This window comes from Herpailurus yagouaroundi, unplaced genomic scaffold (genome assembly GCF_014898765.1).
Source record: "Herpailurus yagouaroundi ecotype Mexico unplaced genomic scaffold, PumYag 215, whole genome shotgun sequence".
NCBI classification, from domain to species: Eukaryota; Metazoa; Chordata; class Mammalia; order Carnivora; family Felidae; genus Herpailurus; species Herpailurus yagouaroundi.
The window spans coordinates 851,788-868,097 of NW_024412446.1; the positions used below are offsets into that span (position 1 = coordinate 851,788).

General features: G+C 39.4%; 1 protein-coding gene across 1 annotated transcript in view; it reads right to left on the reverse strand.

Annotated features, from left to right (window-relative positions):
- ACACA (acetyl-CoA carboxylase alpha) overlaps window positions 1-16,310 on the reverse strand; it is a 283,001-nt gene extending 266,691 nt beyond the window's left edge. Inside the window, exon 1 of the mRNA XM_040455131.1 lies at window positions 15,846-16,310. The gene's annotated coding sequence lies outside the window, so the exon portion shown is untranslated. The remainder of the gene's footprint in view (window positions 1-15,845) is intronic.

Sequence of the window (16,310 nt, forward strand, 5' to 3'; positions counted from 1 at the left end):
TCTCTGTCCCAAAAATAAATAAACGTTGAAAAAAAAATTTTTTTTAAAAACATAAAAATTAAAAAAAAAAAAAAAACAGAGATGGGAGAGACAGAAGGGAAGGGAGAACTCTCACATGGACTCTGGGATGTGAATTTTAGTCTGTAGATCCTTTCACAGCAAGGCACGGTTCTCCCTGTTACCACTAGAGGCTCAGTTAGACTCAACTTAATAAAACACTGTTTCTAAGGAATGCCAATTATTCCTCTGGGAAGTAACAAGCCAGCACGATTTTTAACATTTATTTATTTTTGATAGACTGAGATACAGAGCGTGAATGGGGGAGGATCAAAGAAGGAGACACAGAATCCAAAGCAGGCTCCAGGCTCTGAGCTGTCAGCACAGAGCCTGATGTGGGGCTCAAACTCACAAACCATGAGATCATGACCTAAGCCGAAGTCGGACGCTTAAGCAACTGAGCCACCCAGGTGCCCCAAATCAGCACGACTTTTATTGCAAATTCATTCTCATTACATTACCACACATTGTTTCTTGATTATTAAAGTACATTCTCATTATAAAAATTTTTAGGAAATACTGGAAGGCCAAAGAATAAAAAAAACAAAACAAAACAAGAAATTATACCTAATCCTTCCTCCCAGGGATAACCAGCTAATACTTTGACACATCTCTTTATAGATATCATAAATATATACACATACATATAAAAGACATGATTCACAAATATCTTATTCTGCATACCATTCTCAACTTGTCCTTCTTTTGGGGCACCTGGGGAGCTCAGTTGGTTAAGTGTCTGACTTTGGCTCAGGACATGATCTCACCATTCGTGAGTTCAAGCCCCGCATCGGGCTCTGTGCTAACAGCTCAGAGCCTGGAGTCTGCTTCAGACTGTGTGTCTCCCCCTCCCCTGCTCACCTTCTCTCTCTCTCTCTCCCTCTCCCTCTCTCTCTCTCCCTCAAAAGTAAATAAACAGAAAAAAATATTTTTTAAACCTGTCCCTTTTTTGACTAACATATTACTAGAATGTTTCTAGTTGGCACATTTTATTTTTATTTTTTAAGTAATCTCTATGCCCAAATGTGGCTCAAACTCATGACCCCAAGATCAAGAGTTACATGTTCTACTGATTGACCCAGCCCCTAGATTTTTCTTTCTTTACTTTTAAAGAAATCTCTACACCCAACATGGGGCTTGAACCCACAACTCTGAGATTAAGAGTCACATGCTCTACCAACTGAGTTAGCCAGGCACCCTAGTTGGCACAAGTATTAAGTCATGCTGTTTTTCAAGTCTTAAAGTTGAGAAGGCTGGAAGCCATTCCACCTTTTTGAAGGGCCTAAGTAACCCCAATACTTTCTGACAGGCCCACAGATTAAGGTGGGTAATTGCTTAGGACAGAGAAGGCACATTCACAGAAACCTCCAACTTAAACTTTTAAAGGTATTACTGAATCACATTAATAGTTGCAACTATGTGTTAAAAGCATAACTTTGTTCAATATAAAGACTTAAAATATACAATTTTATATCCCTGTTTTGCTGTTTCTTCACTTTAAAATTTCTTTCAAGTTTATTTTGAGAGAAAGAGAGAGACAGTATAAGCGGGGGAGAGGCAGAGAGAGAAGAGAGAGAATCCCAAGCAGGCTTTGCACTGTCAGTGCAGAGCCCAACACGGGCTCAAATCCACAAACTGTGTGTGAGATCATGACCTGAGCCGATATCAGAAGTCGGATGCTTAACTGACTGAGCCACACAGGCACCCCGTTTCCCCATTTTTAACCTGTGATTCATTTATATACCTGTGATCTCAAAAATCAAAGCGACCTATTCTCTGGACCTGAGAAAGGCCTTGAGCAGGCCCTGAGCACCCCTCCTTTTCTCAGTTACTAATTAGAGAGGGACTTAAGGAGGGCTCTATCCTAATCATTCTCTATCCCCACCCTTCTTACTTTAGAGCTTCATTAAGCAGTGTTTAGCAGATTCTGACCTTGAGCATTTTTCCTATGTTTATGTCCAGAAATAGCCATGTTCCAAGGAAGAGTTGCTGTATGTACTTATGACTAGGAGCTAGGAATCCTTCTTTTTTTCTTTGCCTTGGACAGGTTGACAGTCTTATGGCCCCTCCCTCCCTCCCCCTCTGATCCTCCACTCCTGCATCCATACTTCCCCTCCCCTCTCAGAAATGATTCTATTTCTGGAGCTCACAAGATGGCCCCCATGCTGCCCTGAGTCACCATCTATCTTTTTATGTACACTGTCTAGTTCTTATGCTTAAGGCCTGTAGTTGCTGTGTTAATTTGTCTATATTATTTTGAATCCAACCAACAAAGTACTATATTCATAGCAGACACTCAAAAAAAATGTTGATAATGTCATAGCACTAAATGGATAGCTGAGGGTAGCATAACTTTCTAGAAGAAAACAAGGTAATCTTTATTTTATTTTTTTGAGGTATCTTTATTTTCAATCAAAACTGCTTTTGGTTACCAGGTAGATGCAAACCAATGAGAGGCCATCCTAGAATTGTTGGTAACATTTGAATTCATCTCTCTGAACTTATATTCTTTTCTCTCATATTTATCTCTTCATCTTTCTTTCTCTGTTTCTTATTCTATCACTTTTCTTTTTCCTTTCCTTATTTAGTGACCTGACTTACCAAGCATCTAATAGCAGAAATTTCCTTTAATCTGAATTCCTAGGGAACTTGGACCCATACCTACAGTTAAATTTCAGGTTTCCAAAGCCTTTTAACTAAACTTCCTTAATGTGGTACCATGTAGCAATGGGTGAGCCATGGGTTGTAATGCACAAACTTTTACCAGACTTGTGAATTTGCGCCACCCAGTGGCTGAAGTTACTAACTTCGTCCTCTGAAAAAAGTGGGCACAAATAAATGTAAAATAAGCAAATGCAAACAAATGTGAAGTCTGTACATATTACTGGCCTAAAGGGGGGGAAAAGCATTCTCAACAGTCACATTCTGTCCTGTTTTAAATCTATTTTCTAAAATTATTATGAAATAGGATGGAGAAGAATATGTTTAGAGGTATAGTGTCATGGTATCCACATAATAAGATGATGTTGAGAAGACTCTCCAAGGATTTATTCAGGTCACTACTTCTCCCTAATGTACCAGAAAAGAAGAGTAACAGTGCAGACTATACTATAAAGTCCTTATTGCTCCCTAGAAGAATCAAACATTCAACAGAAGAGACACTGAATTCATCCCCAGGTTTTCTCCTGCTTGCTTATAACCTTTCCCTTTTTTCATTTGGATTGTTAGTCCTTTTTTTTTTTTTTTTTAAGATTTTATTTTTAAGTAATCTCTAAACTCAACGTGGGGCTTGAACTCACAACCCTGAGATTGAGTCGCATGCTCTACTGATTAAGCCAGTCAGGCACCCAAGTTAGTCATTTTTATTGAGTTATAGAAGTCTGTATTCTTGGTCATATTTTTGGACACTAATCCTTTGTGAAACATGCTATGATCAAAAGCGTATTTCTAAGATGTTATTCCTCAACATGCAGATTTACACATAAACAAACAACTTGCAGGCTCTGAAGCTCTGGAAATCCCATTTGGCTCCACGAATTTGTTTTGACTTTGCCTTCTATGACTGCATTTAAAAAGTTATTTGAGGGGCGCCTGGGTGCCTCACTTAAGCATCTGCCTTCGGCTCAGGTCATGATCTTATGGTTCATGAGTTTGAGCCCCATTCGAGGCTCTCTGCTGTCAGCATAGGGCCCACTTGGGATCCTCTTTCATCTGCCTCACCCCACCCCTGCCCCGCTCAAAAATAAATAAACTTAAATAAAAATAAGTTAAAAAATAAAAAGCTATCTGACACACTTAAAACTCCCACAAAACTGAACATATTTCTTAGAAGGATTTCAAGGACTCCCATCTTGAAGGACTCTGCTTTGCCAACCCATACATGACAAAATAAGGTAGCTGGGTTGTCGGAATGTTCCCACCCTATTCAATTCTTTATGGCTGGAAGAGAAAAAAAGCAGGTCTCACAAAGCTACTACTACCTGTCATTGTCTTATTCTGAAATTAAAACGGCTAAGTAATGCACAGGTTCAATTTCAGAATGATTTATTTAGATATTTTTTTCCTAGACATTTGTAAGGACTCCACAGTGTTGAAAAGAATTGCAACATGCAGCAGCAATAGCTAAACTCTTTGGTCTATTTTCCACTAAAAAGCACAGAGCTCTCCAGGGTAAACCATAAAGTATCTTTGCCCAACATTTTTATTTGGCTAAGCACAGGGAAGATGGACTTTTGACAGAACACAGTCCATGTGCCATTAGGGAAGCGTGGCCTCCTTTTCTGTGTTGTCACTGTTTACCCTTTCAGCTCCCTTCTTCCCACCTAGATAGGAAATAATTTCCCATATCTATACTTTCAATGAAATCCTTTGTCTCCTACCCACTTATTCTTCCTGGGGGATTAAGGATTAAAAGGATACCTCTTATCCTCTAACTGCAGATAGTAGCAAGAGCTAACATTTCCTCCACATCCATCCTACACCTCTACTACATAAGAATAAAGGCTCTGTCTTCTGCTAAAGTAATGTTAGGAAAACAAGTAGGTTAAGGAGCACATTGCTGGCCTAAACTACCACAAGGGCCTCTATTTCCCCATGGTTGCTCTCTTGCCTCTCTTTAATCTGCACACGGTTCTCCACCCTGTAGCCAGAATGAGCTTTTCAACATGCAAATTTGATCGTGTTACTCTTCCGCTCAAAACTATCCAGTGACTTCCCACTGCTATCAGGACAAAGCCCAAAATCCTTAACGAGACAGCTAAGGCCCTAAATAGTCTAGCCTGTCTTCCTCTCCAGCCTCATCTCCCGGCATTGTTCCCCATACTCTAGCTTTGGCCACAGTGGCCTGGCTTCCTTCCTGCTTGTCTCAGAGACTATGATGTTCTCTGTGCCTCATACACTGTTTCCACTCCCTTAGCCTCCGCCTTCCCCTTCCTTCACTACTGTTTGCCTATTTAACTCCTACTCATCTCTCAGATATTGGCTTAACGGCCACCTACTTCATAGAGCCCTCCTTGACCTCCCAAACTCCATTAGGTTTATGGTGTAAATTTCCTCCGTGGTATTCATCTGTTTGTAATTGTTTTCCTGTGGCATTTGATGGGAGCCTCTCTCATAGGTGAGCTACACTAAGAACAGGGGACCATGCCTGTTTAACTTACATCATGTCCCTAGTTCTGCAGCTGTGTCAAGATTCTAAAGGAATTTTCTCATATTTTCTGCTTTTAATTTTTATATTTTTATTTAAATATTTAACCCATTTAGAGTTTATCTTGATGTGAGGTACACACTGGCATTTATTTTTTCCAGATGGTTATCCAATTGTCTGCACCGTTTATTCAGTAGCATACCTTTATTATATATTAAATTTCTATATTTATTTTGGTATACTTCTATACATTTTATTCTGTTACATCTGTCTTTCCATATGCTTGTATAACTGGTACCTTTTTTTTCCCAAAGAGAATTTTTTTAACCTTTATCTTTGACTTCTCTGTAATATTTGGCACTGTTGATGAATTCATTTTCTTTGATGTACTTTAGTGCTATATTCCTAGATTACTGAGTAGGTAAATAAACATGTACTTAGGGAACTAACAAGTCAGGGGCAGCAAAATAATAGTAAAGAAGATATAAGCAGAGAGGTCACCAAAGGAAAAAATTAGAACTTTGTTGGACTCTCCTTACACACACTTTATATCTTACAACATTTTTATTTTAAAGATTAAAAAAATTTTTCAAATAAACTCTATTCCCAAAGTGGGATTCCAACTTACAACCCCAAGATCAAGAATTGCATGCTTGGGGTGCCTGGGTGGTTTAGTCAGTTGAGTGTCTTATTCTCGATTTTAGCACAGGTCACAATCCCAGGGTAATGGGATCAAGCCCCACATGCTTAGCATGGAGCCTGCTTGGGATTCTCTCTCACTCTCCCTCTGCCCCTCTCCCCTGCTCGTGGGCTCTCTTGCTCTCTCTCTAAAAATTAAAAATAAAAAATAAATAAAAAATAAAAAAAATAAAAGAATCACATGTTCTACCAACTGAGCCAGGCAGGCACCCCAATATTTTTATTTAAAATTAAATGAGAAGCACCATGTTTTCAGTGCTTAGGGCCTACAGGGTCTGAATAATGCTCTGCTGACTACCCCCAACCTCCCATCTTTATTGTCACTTCTCTTACATCTACTTCTCCCTTCTGGATCATGGGCTCTTCCTCTGTGTCTTACCTGTTGTCATCCAAATTTCTATTTTTTACCCATAGTTTCTCTTTTCTCTATTCAATGAACTCAGGCAATCTCATCCTCTCCTGTGGCTTCAAAATTTCCAGCAATTTGTGCTAACTCCCTAATCTGTGTATCTGACCCAGACTTCTCCTTTAGCTTTTGAATCTGCCTAGTGAAGGTCACCTGTACATCCTACAGACACCTCAAACTCAACATATCCAGAACAAAGCCTGCCCTTTCCCCTTCAGGTCTGCTCTTTGCCTGATGGTCCCTTTCTTGGTAAACAGCACCATCATCCATCTAGTCAACCATGCTGGACATTTGAAAATTATCTGTAATTCTATTACTTCTCACTTTTCTCCCCTAATCCATTAATTGCTTCTTAAACACTTTAAGTCCATTCCATTTCTTCTTCTTCATCCCCATTCTAATGGAGCTAGTTCAAGCCCTCATCATCCATCCCTTACTTGGACTGCTAAAACCCCTGGCCTTTCATTTTGTTGCTTTTCAGTCCACATCACTGCCAGAGAGATTCAGGTCTAAAACCCAGATGAGTGATAACGTTATTTCCCAATTCAAAATGCTTCACTGGCTTTCCGTGGCTTCTGAGTAAAGTACAAAGCCCGCTACAGTCTGACCTCTGTCTACCCATATAACATCAAGTACAGTGGCCCTCCTTCTTGCTCTCTGTACTCCAGTCATATAGACCAAACTGGCCACCCTATTTCATGCTGTGGCCTTTGAATAATTCCTTTTACTTGGAATTTCCTTCCCACTCTTCTCCAAGACTTAACTCACCACTTCCCAGAGTGGAAGTTAATTCTCCCTATAATTGGTGAGTCCCTCCTTGGAGCCCTTAGTGTACCTAGCACATCTCTGTTACAGCATGTATTATGTTGCAATTATTTTTATGTATATCTGTCTCCCCAACTGGACAATGAGCATCTTTTTGAGAGCAGAGACCATTTTATTAGTCCTGGCGCAGTCCTTGGCCTAGAATAGGGCTAAATAATATTTACAAAGTAGAGAAATGAACACATAAGAATGTTCTAGAAGTTTCAAATAAAAAAATATGTTCTGTAGGTTGACTTGTAGAAGACTAGCAGACTGTCAGAAGGCCTCTCAGGCTACTTTATAGGCTTAGAAACCCAACTTTTCCACACACAGAGAATGGTCCCAATATTTAGCAGCAGGTTTACCCTAACCAAGCTCATATGTAAATTTATCAATTACAACTAGCAATATGATTGTTATATGTACAAAAATACTATCCTCTGTATAACTGGCATATCCTGAACCTGAAGGTAAGCCTGTATGGGAAGCTGCATTTATTCATGTATAATTGTTTGCACTCTCAATGGAAGAGAAAAAAATCTTATTCTTGAGTAGCAGAAAAAAAATCTTACTCTTTTTATATACTGCATATATATGTACATATATATATATATATACATATATATATATGTTTTAATATATAAACAGGTGTCTATCTGGCAGATCTGTAGTATTAGAACTTCATTGGGGGAAGAAGCAATTAGGGAAAAAAGTGTTAAGAAGGCTCTTTCTGGCTGAAAATAATGATAAAAATCTTGAGAAACACTAGTTTAGCCCCTATACTAATTCTTTCTTAAGGAATCAGAACTAGCAGGTTAAGTTCTAAAATTCAAATATTCGTTGGCATTAGGCTGGTATAGTATCTCTACAATATAGCAGCCTGTAACAGGGTGATTATGCATAAAATTCATTGGCCAAGACTCTTTTCCTTGAATGGACACTCAGAAAGTCAGCCTCCATAGGCTTCAACTCTTCCATTACTAACTAACCCCTCCCTCCTTCAGGCGATTCATTCTCCCTTTGGATATGCTATATGTACTCGGTATTTCTCAGGAGCCAGTCCACTTCTTAAAAATCTTTACATATCTTGGTTGGGATCCATCACCTTACCTTCTGAGGTTGTAAAAAGTAGTGCTTACAAGTTGGAGGTAGAAGTTTGAATCTCTACTATGCTGCCTGCTTCTACTCTCTGAGCATCAGTTTCTGCATCAGTAAAATGGGAGTAACAACACCTCTCTTAATGGGCTTTTAAGAACTAAAACGAGAAAATATATACAGAAAGACTTGAGCAATAGCTATTTTTAGCGCTAAATTGGGAGGAGAACCTTGCTGTTTCATTTTGAAAGTGTGTGTGTGTGTGTGTGTGTGTGTGCGCGCGCGCATGATTAAACAGTAGAGTCAGGGAAAACTATTGTCCTTGGCATGATTATAGATTCTAGAAAATTAATAAAGTGAGGAGACAAACACTAAAAAATGTGTTTTGCTATGTAAAAACAACCACTTAGTCATTTATGGAAACAGCTTAACATTTAAGGCCTAATTATCACGCAGCACAATAACAAATACATATATCATTAAATACGCATCAGATTAACCTCATTGTAAATTTTACTTGATTATAATAGTAAAGTACTCATACTGTACTCTAAGGAAGATTCTTATAGTTAATTGCTCATAATGCATAAGTCTGTTCACTATTTACATTAAGTAATGGGACATAGCTCAAGTTTGTTCTGTGTTAGAGGTAAAGCTGGATTACCCATTCTCGATTGCAACTATGTATTGGTTCTGTGACCTGTGAGATAATTTACACCCTCTTTATTGTAAACAGTAAGGTGCTAAAGAAGCAAGCAGCAAATGAAATTCTATTTAATTGTTTGGTGCTCTGGAAACCTACAGGTTTCTAGTAGGTAGATATGATTCAAATAATGAAAAAATTCTAATGTTGAGCACTGGCCAACCTAGCCTAGTTCAACTTCTAAACAAGCCCCATGGTCATCCTATGGAGCACTTCTAGAATTAGAATTACAATTATAATTTATTTGACTCCCACCATGAACTAGATATTTTACTTTTAGATTTTTAATTTTTATTTATTTATTTGGTAAGCATATAGCTATTCATTTTATTGTTTGGTAATATTTTCATTTTTAAGTCATTTTGACAGCAGTATGTTTAAAAAACTAAAGCACATATGTCATGAAAAAAATGAATGCATTTTTGTTATTCAGTATTGTTGACATTCCATGTTTAACTTAAAATGTTTGTGAACATTTACCATCCATCCACCAATGGCACCAAAGTGATAACACTGATAATACAGATAGCAGAGAACACAAATCTGCTTAAGAAGCTTCCCCATTTCAGAACTTATTATTTTAGGACGGTGACCAAAGACAATGATTTAACACTTGTATCTACAAAGGTCAATTTGCCTATCATTTTAGTGACATGACTTTTCTTTTAGATTAAATAACTCTTCTTCATGAATACTACTTTTGCTTGTTATGACTTCATATTTTCTTGTGTATGTACAAAGAATGAACTGATAGCTATTAATGCATTAGCAAAAAGGCATTTGCTCAGTGATGTCACTTTTAGGTCAATATCGTCACTTCCTCGAAATAGGAACCAGTGAATTTTAACACTGATTCCATTTTTTCATCCAGTTCATGGAAGAAAAGAAAGCTTTCACAAGTTAATTCTCTCAAAAGTGACATTACTGGAAGACATATCAGTTGATTCAGTAGTTAAAATGAAGTTAAAATGATTTGGTTTGTGCTGATAACATAAATACAGATTTTGGTACTTCAGAGCATCATAGTTAAAAAAAATGTTCTTTTTTTTGGCTTCTAAAATCCAGCAGATTTTTATTTTTATTATTTTATTTTATTTTTTAAATTTACATCCAAATTAGTTAGTATATAGTGCAACAACAATTTCAGGAGTAGATTCCTTAATGCCCCTTACCCATTTAGCCCACAACCCCTCCAGTAACCCTCTGTTTGTTCTCCATATTTAAGAGTCTCTTATGTGTTGTCCCCCTCCCTGTTTTTATATTATTTTTGTTTCCCTTCCCTTATGTTCATCTGTTTTGTCTCTTAAAGTCCTCATATGAGTGAAGTCATATGATTTTTGTCTTTCTTTGACTAATTTCACTTAGCATAATACCCTCCAGTTCCGTCCCCGTAGTTGCAAATGGCAAGATTTCATTCTTTTTGATTGCTGAGTAATACTCCATTGTATATATATACATCTTCTTTATCCATTCATCCATTGATGGATGAATTTGGGCCCACAGACATTTGTGCTCTTTCCATACTTTACCTATTGTTGACAGTGCTGCTATAAACATTGGGGTGCATGTGCCCCTTCGAAACAGCACACCTGTATCCCCTGGATAAATGCCTAGTAGTGCAATTGCTGGGTCATAGGATAGTTCTATTTTTAGTTTTTTGAGGAACCTCCATACTGTTTTCCAGAGTGGCTGCACCAGCTTGCATTCCCATTTATTTTTTTAAGTAATCTCTACACCCAACATGAGGCTTGAACTCATAACCTTGGAATCAAGAGTTGCACACTCTACCAACTGAGCCAGCCCCTGAACTAGGTATTTTATACATATAGCCATATTCTTACAAAACTCTCATGGATTAGGTACTATAATTTTCATTTTATACGTGAGAAAAAAAAGCACATAAAGATAACAGCTTGCTTAAATGCTTGAAGGTGGTAAAGGGTAGTAGTTAAATTTGGTAGTTAAAATTTTTCTGATAAACAGAAGTCACTCAGCACCAATATATTCCTAGTTCACCTTTTTGGATTCTACCCGAAGCCTGGTGACTGAGACAGATACTTTGCACTTTGTATAGATCAAAAAGAAGTCAGTGTGATGAGGAAGAGGCAGAAGAGGTGGGAAGCAAAAGCCCAGATTCATGAACACTTTGCTTAATGGCCATGGCATTATGAAAATCCTGATTATCTGCTAACTCTTCAGTTTTAAGTTACATTTGGACTGTTTATTAGTTACATTTCGCCAGGTCTGGTTTTCATTCTGGCTGTGCTACCCACTGACTAAATGACTTTGGGCAAGCGTTTTTTGTTTTGTTTTGTTCTGTTTTGTTTTACTTTTCTGAGCCTTATTTTTCCTTATCTGTAAAAGTAGGATGCAGTAGGCCCCTGTAGGAAAAATTTTTTTCCTTCTTGTTCATCTCTGAGATCTTTAGGACCCTCTTACTTATGCAGAAGCATCCTGACAGGCCACCATGTGGAGAAAGGGCTACACAGACCTTACATTTCTATAAACAGATTAGCAGAAGTGCTTCAACCTTTCCTCTACAGGCTGGTCATAATTGGGGTGGATCAAGTTATAAATTTTTTTTTAACGTTTTTATTTATTTTTGAGACAGAGACAGAGCATGAACGGGGGAGGGGCAGAGAGAGAGGAAGACACAGAATCGGACGCAGGCTCCAGGCTCTGAGCCATCAGCCCAGAGCCCGGGGGTGGATCAAGTTAAATAAGCAGTCTAGGAACCTTCTGGAAAGAAAATAATTGATCCCTTAACTCCTTTGACTAGGGTGATCACAAAAAGAGAAAGATAAGGAGGGAGGAGTAAGGATGGGCAGGAAGGAGGAAAGCAATGCTGCTGAATGCAAGAAGCAGCAGCAGAGGCTGAGGAGGCTGGAACCAGTCCTGAGCTGGGCCACAGAGGAGTCTGTGCTTCTGTGAAAGTAACTCAGCATGTGAACTCAAAGAGCTGAGAGCTAAGAACTGTAATCTTTGAGGTTCATGCCTTCTGTGGGGTGAAACCCTCTCTACTAAGTATGTCATGGAAGATTCCTTGCCTTGAAGAGCCCCTGTAACTGGCAAAGGACTTTGCCCCAGGTCCTAAATCTCTGGCTAACTTACATTTACTGGGTATACCTTAGAGTTTAAAGGGTAGGAAGTTGAAACCCACAAGAAGGCATAGACTTTTAGATTTTCTGTTTTTATCTACTTGTATACCAAACTGCAAAGAACCACCTCAGTTACAGGAAAAATAAGTATTAGATGAGATAAAGTTCATAAAGACTTTCAGCACTCAGAACAAGTGAGTAACTAGAAATGGTAGAGAATCATTTCCATACAGAGGGAAGCTCAGAACCTGCACTTGATTTTAATTACACCAGCTTAACAGTTGAAGAGGAGCTGCTGAGATATTGTGGACTTGGTCAATGGCACCTACATCATAGACAGACCCTGGGAGTAGGATACAATTTTCCCTCTTGGATTTCAAGTTCCAAAGCCAACTTCCTCCATTAAGAATGGAAGGGCTTCAGGGCACTTGGGTGGCTCAGTCAGTTGAGCGTCTGACTTTGGTTCAGGTCATGATCTCACAGTTTGTGAGTTCAAGCCCCGTGTTGGGCTCTGTGCTGACAGCTCAGAGCCTGGAGCCTGCCTCAGATTCTGTGTCTCCCTCTCTCTCTGCCCCTCTCCTGCTCATGCCCTCTCTCTCAAAAATAAATAAACGTTAAAAAAAATTTAAGAATGGAAGGGCTTCGAAGATGTGATATCGATCTGTCCTAAAGTTCAGCCTTCAAAAATATTACTTCAACATAAACTGATCTTGGATATTATTAATGTAAATTTCTGTCTTATGAAGTTTTTTTCAGGTTCCTTTACAGACATATTTAGTGAGGGAAGAAAAGGCTGTAACCAGTTGAATACAAGGTGCTCTAGAAACATGTTCAGAAGGCTACCCTATGGGGCACCTGGGTGACTCAGTTGGCTAAGTATCTGACTTTGGCTCAGATCATGATCTCACAGTTTATGAGTTCAAGCCCCGAGTCAGGCTCTAGGCTGACAGCTCAGAGCCTGGAGCCTGCCTCAGATTCTGTGTCTCCCTCTCTCTCTCTGCCCCTCTCTCACTCATGGTGTGTCTCTCAAAATAAATAAAAACATTTTAAAAAGTAAAAGAAGAAGGAGGAGGAGGAGGAGAAAGCGGCTACTTAACCGAGTTTGGGGGCAGGGAGGGGGGTCAGGAAAGATGTTCCTGAGGAAGCGATGTCTAGGTTGAGGTGGAAGAACCAGGCAAAGGAAGCCTGGAAGTATCAGAGTGCATACGGAGAAATGGAGGTATTTCTGTTGGGCTGGGAAATGAAGAATAGGATGGGGTGGTGCTGACAAAGAAATAGGAAGATTCTAGACCCTGAAGGTCTTTCTACAAACAGTGGCCATATAACTTATTGTACAAACTGAGATGCTTCTGAGAGTGAAATGGGACAATATTACTAATTATAAGAGGACAAGAACAAATAAGAACTGACCTGAGCAAATTGGGACTTATGGTCACCCCTTTTTTTTTTTTAAACTTTTATTTTGTGTGTGTATGTGTGTGTGTGTGTGTGTGTGTGTGTGTGTGTGTGAGAGAGAGAGAGAGAGAGAGCGAGTGCTGGGGAGAGGCAGAGGGAGAGAGAGGAGAATCTTAAGCAGACTCAACACTCAGCGAGGCAGGGCTCGATCCGATGACCCTGGGATCATGACCTGAGCAAAAATCAAGAGTCCCATGCTCAACCAACCGAGCCACCCTAGCATCGCAGGTCACCTTACTTTTAAGTCATGTTCAGGTGCTTGGACCTGCAGTGAAATCAGGTATCTTCTTCTCTTCTTATATATAAAGGCAGTGAAGTTACAAAGAAGAAAAGACAGTGTCTGTCCTCAAGCTCTGTCTAAAGAAGACACACATGTAAAGAAATAATTTTAATACGGTTATACAACTTTAGTTCTAGCCTCTCCTCTGAGCTCTAAATTTACATATATCATTTCCACTGAGATTGCAAAACACAAATCCAAAACAGAAATTTTAATTTTTCTTCCCACAGCTGGTCTTTCACTTCCCTTCAGCTGGTCTTAAAATTGATGCCACTATCCACTACATTGCTGAAGGCAAAACCCCAGAAAAGCATTGCCTTAATCAGTGTTATCCTTCTCTCACTGTGCATTTTAAATTCCTCCACATCTTTCTTAAGCACAATAACTAAATTGGGACTTGGAATTCTAATGAGACCCTAACATCAATTGAAGCAGAGGATGATTTTCAGGTGTTTGAATGCTATGTTTTTAACAAATAGATCCCAGGATTATGTGGGGGATTGTTTTTTCCACAATAGTACAACATTGATGACTCATATTCGACAATCATGACGTCCAGATCTGGATATATGCCCAAGCCAGTCTCAAAAACCTTCAGTTTAGGCGAGAAAGACATGAAGAAAAGGCCTGAAGTGCCTGACCCTATCTCATCTTCGTAAAGATGTGAGTGGTTGCAAAGGTGTAAAGACATAGGTGAAACACCAATGTGGATAAACCATCTGTTGAACGATTGCTGTGTAAAAGGAAAATTTATGTTTTAAAGAGTAATTTTAAAGTTTCTACCATCTATTCTCCACACAGCTGCCAGAGTGATCCTTTCAAAACAAATCTGATTACCTCCCACACCACACATCGTGGAGTCTTTCATGAGCCATCTCTGCAAAGAAACTGCTCTAAAATAAATAAAATCCAAATCCACACTCCTTGGCAAAATAAGTTTTCCGAATTGTTAAACCCTAAATAAAAGTTTCCTTCAGTCAAAAAAAAAAAAAAAAAAATCCGATTACTCTTTTGCTCTTAACCCTTCCATGATACTCTACCACATCCTTCCAAAATGCAAAGTCCAACCATGGCTTACGAGATGATGCATGATCTGGTTTCTGCCTTTTCCCAACTTATTTCCCTAATTTGCTGTGCTGCAGCCACATCGGTCTCCTTGCTTCTTCTCCAACAAGTCAAGCAAGTCCCTATGTCAGAGCCACTGCAATTTGCTGCTTCTCTTCTAGAATAGTTTCCCTCTGGAAACCCACGTGCTGCCTTCCTTGTTTAATGATTAGGTTTCTGCTTATGTGCTCTTTCAATTAAGAGGCCTTCCTTGTCTACCTCAGCTAAAAGGCCATGCCCACATCATTCTTAACCCTTCATTCTGATTTATTTTTCCTCATAAACTTGACACATTACTGGACATTATCTATTATCTAGTAATACGTGTACTGTCTTGTCAATCTCTCCCACTATTATATGAGGCAGAGACTGTTTTGTTCACTGCTGAATTCTCAGCACCTATAACAGTGTCTGCTCATTAAACATTTGTTGAATAAACGACTGAATAGATTTTCTGATTTACATCAAATGTAAAACTACATTATAATGTATCTACTGGCATGATGCATAGGAAAATGTCTGGAAGACTATAACCAAAATGTTAACTGCTTATTTAACACCAGTAGAAGCTGGTTTTCACATTATTTTCGCTTGTGTGAATTTTCTGATTATTTTTCAGATGAATTTGTAGTATTCATATACTGAAAGATGAATAAAGAGGCTACACCGGCAGAAAATGCAAATGAATTCAAACAGAGGTTGGGCATTTTTATGAAACAGACTTCTAAACAGATGTAACCGCATAACGGTGAAATTAACCACGGCTTGAATCCCCTTCCCAACACTTCCTAGCCCCGTGATCCCAAGTTATTTATAAGCCAGTCTCCACGTCTTCACCTCGAAAATGGGGATAATAATAGTGCCTACCTCACAAGGTTGAAGATTAAAATGACACCATGGATGTAAGCGCCTTTGTACAATGCCTGGCATGCAATAAACACTCGGCAAATGGTAGCTATTATAATAATTAGTAGTAGTAAAAAGATGTTGGGACGTACCTAGCCCTCAAGATTGACATCAGAGTGGACCACCACATCCTCTCATCATTGCGCCTCTATCTGGGCCCCTAAAGCCCAAAGAGGGGATCGTTCTTTCCAAAGAAGAGAATTTCGACGTTCCAGAAGCATCTGAATAAAACGTACCCTGTTTACCCTTAAACCATTCAGTCAGTCTGGTTAATCCACGAGCAGCACTGCAAAACCCGACTGGCCCCAGTTTCCTTCGCTGCAACAGGGGCGGGGGGTGGGAATGTTAGAAACACAAAAGCAGGACGGTACCGGCCCGCTCCACCTCACCGCACTCTGGCGCGGATCGAACGGCGCCACGCACCGGTAAGCCTCTGGCGACCCACAACGCGCCACACGCAAAAGTGACTGCTGCCGGGACTCAAGTCAGGCAAGCTACTCAGTCAGCCCTACCCCTCTCCGGGCCTCTGCCAGAGGACCGCGGCGGGCGCGCGGCGA